General features: G+C 38.0%; 1 pseudogene; it reads right to left on the reverse strand.

Annotated features, from left to right (window-relative positions):
* Positions 1-6,586: 6,586 nt before the first annotated feature.
* LOC129037394 (ribosomal protein uL30-like) lies at positions 6,587-7,178 on the reverse strand (annotated as a pseudogene).
* Between the last annotated feature and the right edge of the window lie 1,180 nt (positions 7,179-8,358).

Raw genomic sequence — 8,358 nt, forward strand, 5'->3', positions numbered from 1 at the left:
ATTAAAAAATTCTTCAAACTGAACAACAATAGTGACACAACCTATCAAAACCTGTGGGAGAAAGCAAAGGTGGTGCTAAGAGGGAAGTTCAGAGCCCTAAACACCAGCATCAAAAAGTCTGAAAGAGCACAAACAGACAATCTAAGTCCACACCTCAAGGAACCAGAGAAACAAGAACAAACCAAATCCAAACATTGCAGAAGAAAGGAAAAAAACAGGATCAGAGCAGAACTAAATGAAACTGAAACAAAAAATATGAAAGATAAATAAAACAAAAAGCTGTTTGTTTGAAACGATAAATAAAATTGATAGACCATTAGGAAGATTAACGATGAAAAGAAGAGAGAAAATCCAAATAAGCTCAATAAGAAATGGGAGCTATTATAACTGATATCACAGAAATACAAAAGATCATTCAAGGCTACTATGAACACCTTTACATGCATAAACTAGAAAACCTAGAAGAGATGGATAAACTCCTGGAAAGATACAACCCTTCTAGTTTAAATCAGGAAGAAGTAGATACCCCAAACAGACCAATAACAGCAAGATTGAAGTGGTAATTAAAAAAATTACCAATAAAAAGAAGTCCAGGACTAGACAATCCTATCAGACATTCAAAGAAGATTTGATACCAAGAAAAAGAGAGATCCCTCCCTAAATAATTCTATGAAGCCAGCATCACCCTAATACCAAAACCAGGAAAGGATATAACCAAAAAAGAAAACTATAGACCAATATCCCTGATGAACATAGTTGCTAAAATCCTTAACAAAGTACTAGCTAACAAAATCCAACAACATGCCAAAAAGATAATATCCACAATGATCAAGTGGGTTTCATACTAGGGATACAGGGATGGTGTAATATATACACGTCAAGAAATGTGATTATAGCTCACTGCAGCCTTGAACTCCTGGGTTCACACAATCCTCCCACCACAGCCTCCCAAAGCACTGGGATTACAAGCATGAGCCGCCATGCCTGGCCAGCCTATTTTTGGCTGGACACCAGTGGGCCAAAAGCAGTAGGGTGCTGTCTGGGGAGCTCTGAGAATGCACATGTGTGACAGGCTGAACCTAAAGACTATTACCCAGTGTCTACCCTCCAGTGTCTAGCATGCTGCACACTATCGCTCCATGTTGCTGCCCACATGTCCCCACCAGGCAGGTGTTGGTGGTTATCTGGACACTGAAGGGTCAGGCCTGGAAGACTGGGACCAAAAGATGAGGTCTCCATAATTTAAGGTGCTGTTCAGAGTTTGTTCAGGTCATAGGACTTCCTTCATCTCACCTTTCCTTGGAATCCTCCTACTTTCATCTGGGGATCTTTTAGAATGAAACCACTTGTTATTGTGGAGGGCAAGGGGTCCTAATGCCCTCTTCTTAGAACCTGAGCCAGTCGAGGCAGCTGCATCTGTCTACATGTTTTATCTGCGGAGACGTATAGTTATTGAGCTTTTTTGTTTGGCCTTGTTTTATTATACCATAAAAAAGATTTTCCTCTTAAAAAAGAAATGTGATACATCACATAAACAGTATTAAAAACAAGCATCGTATGATTATCTCAATAGATGCAGAAAAACAATTCTACAAAATCCAGCATCCCTTTATGGTTAAAACTCTCAGCTCAATTGGCATACAAGAGATGTACCTCAATATAACAAAAGCCATATATGACAGACCCACAGCCAACATAATACTGAATGGGAAAAAGTTGGAAGCATTCACTCTGAGGACTGGAACAAGACAAGGATGCCCACTCTCACCACTCCTCTTCAACATAGTACTAGAAGTCCTAGCCAGAGCAATCAGAAAAGAGAAAAAAAATAGAGGGCATCCAGATAGTAAAGAGGAAATCAAACTGTCACTGTTTGTTGATCATATGATTGTTTACCTAGAAAACCCTAAAGACTCCTCCAGAAAGCTCCTAGACCTGATAAAGGAATTCAACAAAGTTTCTGGATACAAGATTAATGTACATAAATCAGTAGTTCTTCTATACGCTAACAGAGACAAGGCTGAGAATCAAATCAAGAACTCAACCCCTTTTATAATAGCTGCAAAAAAAAAAAAAAAAAGGAATATACCTAACTAAGGAAGTGAAAGACATCTACAATGGAAGCTACAAAACACTGCTGAAAGAAATCATAGACAAAACAAACAAATGGAAACACATCCTATGTTCATAGACAGAATCAATATTGTGAAAATGACCATACTGCCAAAAGCAATCTACAAATTCAATGCAATTCCCATCAAAATACCACCATCATTCTTCACAGAATTAGAAAAAACAATTCTAACATTCATATGGAACCAAAAAATGAGCCCGCATAGCCAAAGCAAGACTAAGCAGAATCACATTACCTGATTTCAAACTACATTATAAGGCCATAGTCACCAAAACGGCATGGTACTGGTATAAAAATAGGCACATAGGCCAATGGAACAGAATGGAGAACCCAGAAATAAACCCAAATACTTACACCCAACTGATCTTCAACAAAGCAAACAAAAACAAATGGGAAAAGGACACCCTTTTCAACAATGGTGCTGGGGTAATTGGCTAACTACATGTACGAAAATGAAACTGGATGCTCATCTCTCACCTTACAAAAATCAGCTCAAGTTGGACTAAGGACTTAAATCTAAAATCTGAAACTATAAAAATTCTAGAAGATAACTTTGGAAAAAAGCCTTCTAGACATTGGCTTAGACAAGAATTTCATGAGCCAAGAACCCAAAAGCAAATGCAATAAAAACAAAGATAAATAGCTGGGACTTAAACTAAAGAGCTTTTGTGTGGCAAAAGGAACAGTCAGCAGAGTAAACAGACAACTACAGAGTGGGGAAAAAGTCTTCACAAGCTATACATATGACAAAGGACTAATATCCAGAATCTACAATGAACTCTAACAAGGAAGAAACAATTAATTCCATCAAAAAGCGGGCTAAGGACATGAATAGACAATTCTCAGAAGAAGATATACAAATGGCCAACAAACATATGAAAAAGATGCTCAACGTTGCTAATGATCAGGGAAATGCAAATCAAAACCACAATGTGATATGACCTTACTCCTGAAAGAATGGCCATAATCAAAAAATCACAAAATAGTAGATGTTGGCATGGATACAGTGGACAGGGAACACTTCTATACTGCTGGTGGGAATGTAAACTAGTACAAGCACTATAGAAAACAGTGTGGAAATTCCTTAAAGAACTAAAAGTAGAAGTATCATTTGATCCAGCAATCCCACTACTGAGGAAAATAAGTCATTATATGAAAAAGATACTTGCATGGGCATGATTATAGCAGCACAATGCACAACTGCAAAAATGTGGAACCATCCCAAATGCCCATCAATCAATGAGTGGATAAACTGTGGTGTATATATATATACACATACACACACACACACGATGGAATACTACTCAGCCACAAAAAAAAGCAATGAATTAATGGAATTTGCAGTGACCTGGCTGAGATCAGAGACTATTCTAAGTGAAGTAACTCAGGAATTGAAAAGCAAACAACATATGCTCTCACTCATAAATGGGAGCTAAACTATGAGGATGCAAAGGCATAAGAATAACACAATGGACTTTGGGGACTCAGGCAGAAGGGTTAGGAAGGGGGTGAAGGATAAAAGACTACAAATAGGATCGTGAGCGGTGGCTCACGCCTGTAATCCCAGCACTTTGGAAGGCCAAGGTGGGCAGATCATTTGAGGTCAGGAGTTCAAAACCAGCCTGGCCAACATGGTGAAACTCCATCTCTACCAAAAATACAAAAATTAGCCAAGTGTGGCAGTGGGTGCCTGTAATCCCAGCTACTCTGGAGGCTGAGGCAGGAGAATTGCTTGAGCCCAGGAGCCAGAGGTTGCAGTGAACAGAGATGCGCCATTGCATTCCAGCCTGGGTGACAGAGTGAGACCCCATCTCGGGGGGAGGAGGGGAACAAATACAAATAGGATGCAGTGTATACTTCTTGGGTGATGGATGCACCAAAATCTCACAAATCACCACTAAAGAAGTTACTCATATAACCAAACACCACCTGTTTCTTAATAACCTATGGAAATATAAAATAAATATTGGAGATCAATTCAAGAAAGAAATGGTAAATTATATCACAAGCTGTAAAAATAAAGTAAGATAAATCTGTTAGTTTTCATTGCTGATGTAACAAATTACTATGCTGTTGGTGGCTTAGCAAACACAAATTTGTTTTCATATAATTGGGAACATCAGACATCTAACAAAGGTCTTCGTGAGCTAAATTTAGGAGTCAGTAGGGCTGTGATCATTTCTGGAGGCTCCAGGGGAGAATCCGGCTCCTTGCCGTTTTCAGCTTCTAGGTGTTGCACTCATTCCTTGGCTTGTGGCTCTTCTTGAGTCTTCAAAACCAGCAACATCACATCTGTCTGATCCTTCTTTCATTGTCAAATCTCAGTCTCTGTTTTGAGCCACAGTTGGAAAATGTTCTGCAATTTAAAGGTTTCATATAATTAGATAGAACTCACTTGAATAAGCCAGATCATCTCCTCGTCTGACTCACCTTAACTTAATTACATCTCAGAGTTTCTTTTGACATGTAAAATAACACATTCACAGGCTCAGGATTACGACATTGACATTTGGGAGAGTTTTATTTTGCCTACCACAATGAATACATTAAACACATTTAGCTTTAGCAGTAAGAAAATCTCATTTCAGGAATGGAAAATGAAATACTGTATGTTCTCACTTACAAGTAGGAAGTAATGTACAATGTACACTACTGAGGTGACTGGTGTACTAAAGTCTCAGACCTGACCACTATACAACTCACCCATGTAACCAAAAACTACATGTACCCCAAAAGCTATTGAAATAATAAAAGATGATCACGTTTTACCTTGTTGAGAGCATCTCAGAGGAATGGGGAAAGTGAGAAGTTAGATTTCAGTGTGTTAAAGAGTACATAGCAGCTGAGGCAGAAGAACCAGTAAGTATATAAGCTTAGAGAAAAATATAAACAATAATATAATTAAATCGAGGGTGCATGCCTCATAGCTTTGTTAATTTTTAACACCTTGCTGTATATGTTACAGATCGTTTTCCATTTCTTTTCTCTTTCTTCCTTTCTTTGCTTGCCTCCTTCTCTTGTGTATCTGTTCCCAACTGCATTCTATTTCCTGTTTTTGCAGAAGAAACCACTCCTGATTTTTTATTTCATGGATGTTTTAAGATTTTACCATGTTTTAAGAATACCAATATGTTTATGGGTACAAACATATTTTTTGCATGTTTTTGAAAGTTTTTAAAGTGTCCTTCTGTACTCTTTTTGAAATTTATATATCTTGATAGATATAATAGTAATTCATTTGTAATTACTGTATAGTATGCTATTGACTGAATATAGCCTAATTTATTTATCTGCTGATAAATAAGTTGCTTCTGATTTTTATACTTTTTTCTTTTTTAAATCAATCTTACTGATATTTTTATATTTTAAAGGTTCTCTTAAAATCAGTTTCTAGTCTATTAATCTCTAATATAGCCTTGCTTTCTACTTTGTTCCATTTAGTTATCTTTATTTTTCCACTCTTCCACTTTTTTATTTTTTTTGCAGTGACAAATGAACATTTGTTTTTGTGACTTTTTTCCTGTGTGCATTTCAAGTCTTTTTCAAAACAAGGCCCCAGGAAACTCCAGATTCAATTATGTCCCTGGGCTTGGTCGACTGCTGCAGGAGTCTTAGGGAGCCTTGTACAAATGCTAGATTTGCTCATTTACCAACATTAAACCCTGGGATAGACGATGCAGCAAAGCAGGACTCCTTCCTTCATGGAATGTGCTGATTTCAGATGAGGCGGCAGCCAGTATAGAAAATGCTGGAATGTTTCCTTGAAACTGGACTGTGATGAGAGGTGCTTGCCATGAACATAAGCTACTGTTCTGTACTGTACTGTACTGTACTGTTCTCTTTTCTTCCAGAGTATTGCTCTTGTTGCCCAGGATGGAGTGCAATGGGGCAATCTCAGCTTACTGCAACCTCTGCCTCCTGGGTTCAAGCAATTCTCCTGCCTTAGCCTCCTGAGTAGCAGGGATTACAGTCATGCGTCACCATGCCTAGCTAATTTTTGTATTTTTAGTAGAGACAGGGTTTCTCCAAGGTCAGGCTGGTCTTGAACCCCCGACCTCAGGTGCTCCGCCCACCTCAGTCTCCCAAAGTTCTGGGATTACAGGCATGAGCCACTGCCACTGCGCCTGGCCAACTACTGTATTGTCTTTGACCCTTCCTTTCCAGTTTTTGAAGATAAAGCAGGAAATAATCATCTCCGAAGATACTTGATAAAAACTACCCCCCCAAAAAACAAAAACACATGCTTCCATTTAATTGATAAACATTTACTGTAGTTTGGCACCTGGGTTCAGCTGGCGGATGAGCTGATTGATGTGTTCACCCCGATAGCCAGGTGTGCCCATCTCCTTGAGGAAGCCCACTCTACTTTTGGTAGCATGAAGGGCCATTGAGAGGTGGAAAGGGTGCAAGAACCATGAAATCTCCTGGAAATGCTTTCCTGGGAAGGCAATTTCATGAATGAGGTCTTCCAAGCAAATGATACCAAACTTCCCCAGGTGTTCCTCAATCACTGTGTTGTCTGTCAGAGGGATGGTCTTACTATTGACTTTGGCTTGTCTACATTTTAAAATGAGTTACCAGACAGACTTCAGATTTGGAAATCCCTAGGTCACATAAGGTTCCACTATTCCCAACATTTTTAGGTTCGTGTGGCAGGGGTGGGTGGTGGGATAACTTTTACAAAGACACCACTAAAAATTTTCTTTAGTTGAAGTCTTGCAATGGTTCTCTGCACCAGTAAACTCATGCCATCAATCCTTTCGATGCATACAACAAAGGCCAAGGAATGTTTATCTGGCAATTTCAAGGCATGAGATTTCACTTCTAGTCATCTGAGATGCACCTTGTCACGTTTCTGCTGCTGGGAATCATGTAGGAATAATTCTAGTCGCTTAAACCTGAGCCATTTTCCTTTCCTCTGCTCCTTCTTTGCCAAAAGTGTCTGCTTTGCCTGGGTGGCTTTGAGGGCTTGATAAGCTTTCCTCTTTTTTTTCAGGAGATTTTCTGGAACCAAAGGGATTTTTCTTTGCTCTTGCTCTGCCATCTTTCTAGTGTTGCAGCTACTGATCCACTCTTCCAGTTTATTTTCTGTGTCCTTTTTGAATTATGTGAAACCTATTCTTTGCTCAATATGCAAATAATAATCAGTATTTTATTGTAATATAAACTTTTCAGACCATAAAATTCTTCAAATTAATGTTTTATTTGCATCTCAGCATTTTACATGTAATATTTCTTTTTGCTTTTAAATATTTTCTAATTTTCACTAAAATTTCTATGTGTGTATATCCATAGCTGTTTAGAAATATGCTTCTAAATTTTCAAATGAATGTGTTTCCTTTTACCATTATGTTACTGATATCTGACTCAATACAGAAAATGTGGTTTAATACAGAATTTATTTTATTTATAAGGGAACTTTAAAGCATTTGCTTTGAAGAGGCAGAAAGAGTGATAGGCTTGGTTTATTAAAGATAACATATTTATAATGAATGAAGGGCTCTTTTTCCATAAATGGAAAACTTGAGAATGATAAGATACTAATGAATGAAGCAGGAAAGTATGAGAGGGAAATTGAGTGGTCTGATTTCCCTGAGCTGTGGAGAGGTGATGGATCCCCCAGATTTTGTTGAGTGGTCTTAGAAGGGAGTAGGGGAACCTCCTTCATTGTAACAAGAGAATGAAGAAAAATGTGTGTTACTGTAGGAAACTTCATTGGTTGAGAATTTACAGAATTGATTACCATTTTCTGAAAAATATAAAGCAAAACTGTCTAGTAAAGTAGATGGCAGGGATTAGTAGGAAGTTTGAGAAAACTAAAAAAAATATGAAATTTTTCCTTAGAAAATAGATAGCAAAATAGGAAACTATTCGAAGTCTGTTAGACAGTTAGCTCTTGTAGCTAAAACGGGTCTGCATTAGTGATCTCTATGTGAGCTCAGAATAATCTATAAGCAACTTTCCACAGACACTCATCTACAAGTGTTGTTGAAAATTGGGAGTAACTGTCCTCAAATCCCTATCCAAATTATATATAGTCCGTTGTTTCCAGTTCCAGGTCCTTGGGGGCACATCCTTAATGCTCCACTCCATGCCGCCTGGCACAAGAACAATTTATATCTTTTCTTTAAAGAGAGAATTTCATTCTGGAAATGCTGAGCAGGTCTTAGTAGACTCTAGTTATATAAATTCAGAAATATTTAAGGCATTCCATTTCCAAGATT

The sequence above is a fragment of the Pongo pygmaeus genome, chromosome 4 (assembly GCF_028885625.2).
Source record: "Pongo pygmaeus isolate AG05252 chromosome 4, NHGRI_mPonPyg2-v2.0_pri, whole genome shotgun sequence".
Classification (NCBI taxonomy): domain Eukaryota; kingdom Metazoa; phylum Chordata; class Mammalia; order Primates; family Hominidae; genus Pongo; species Pongo pygmaeus.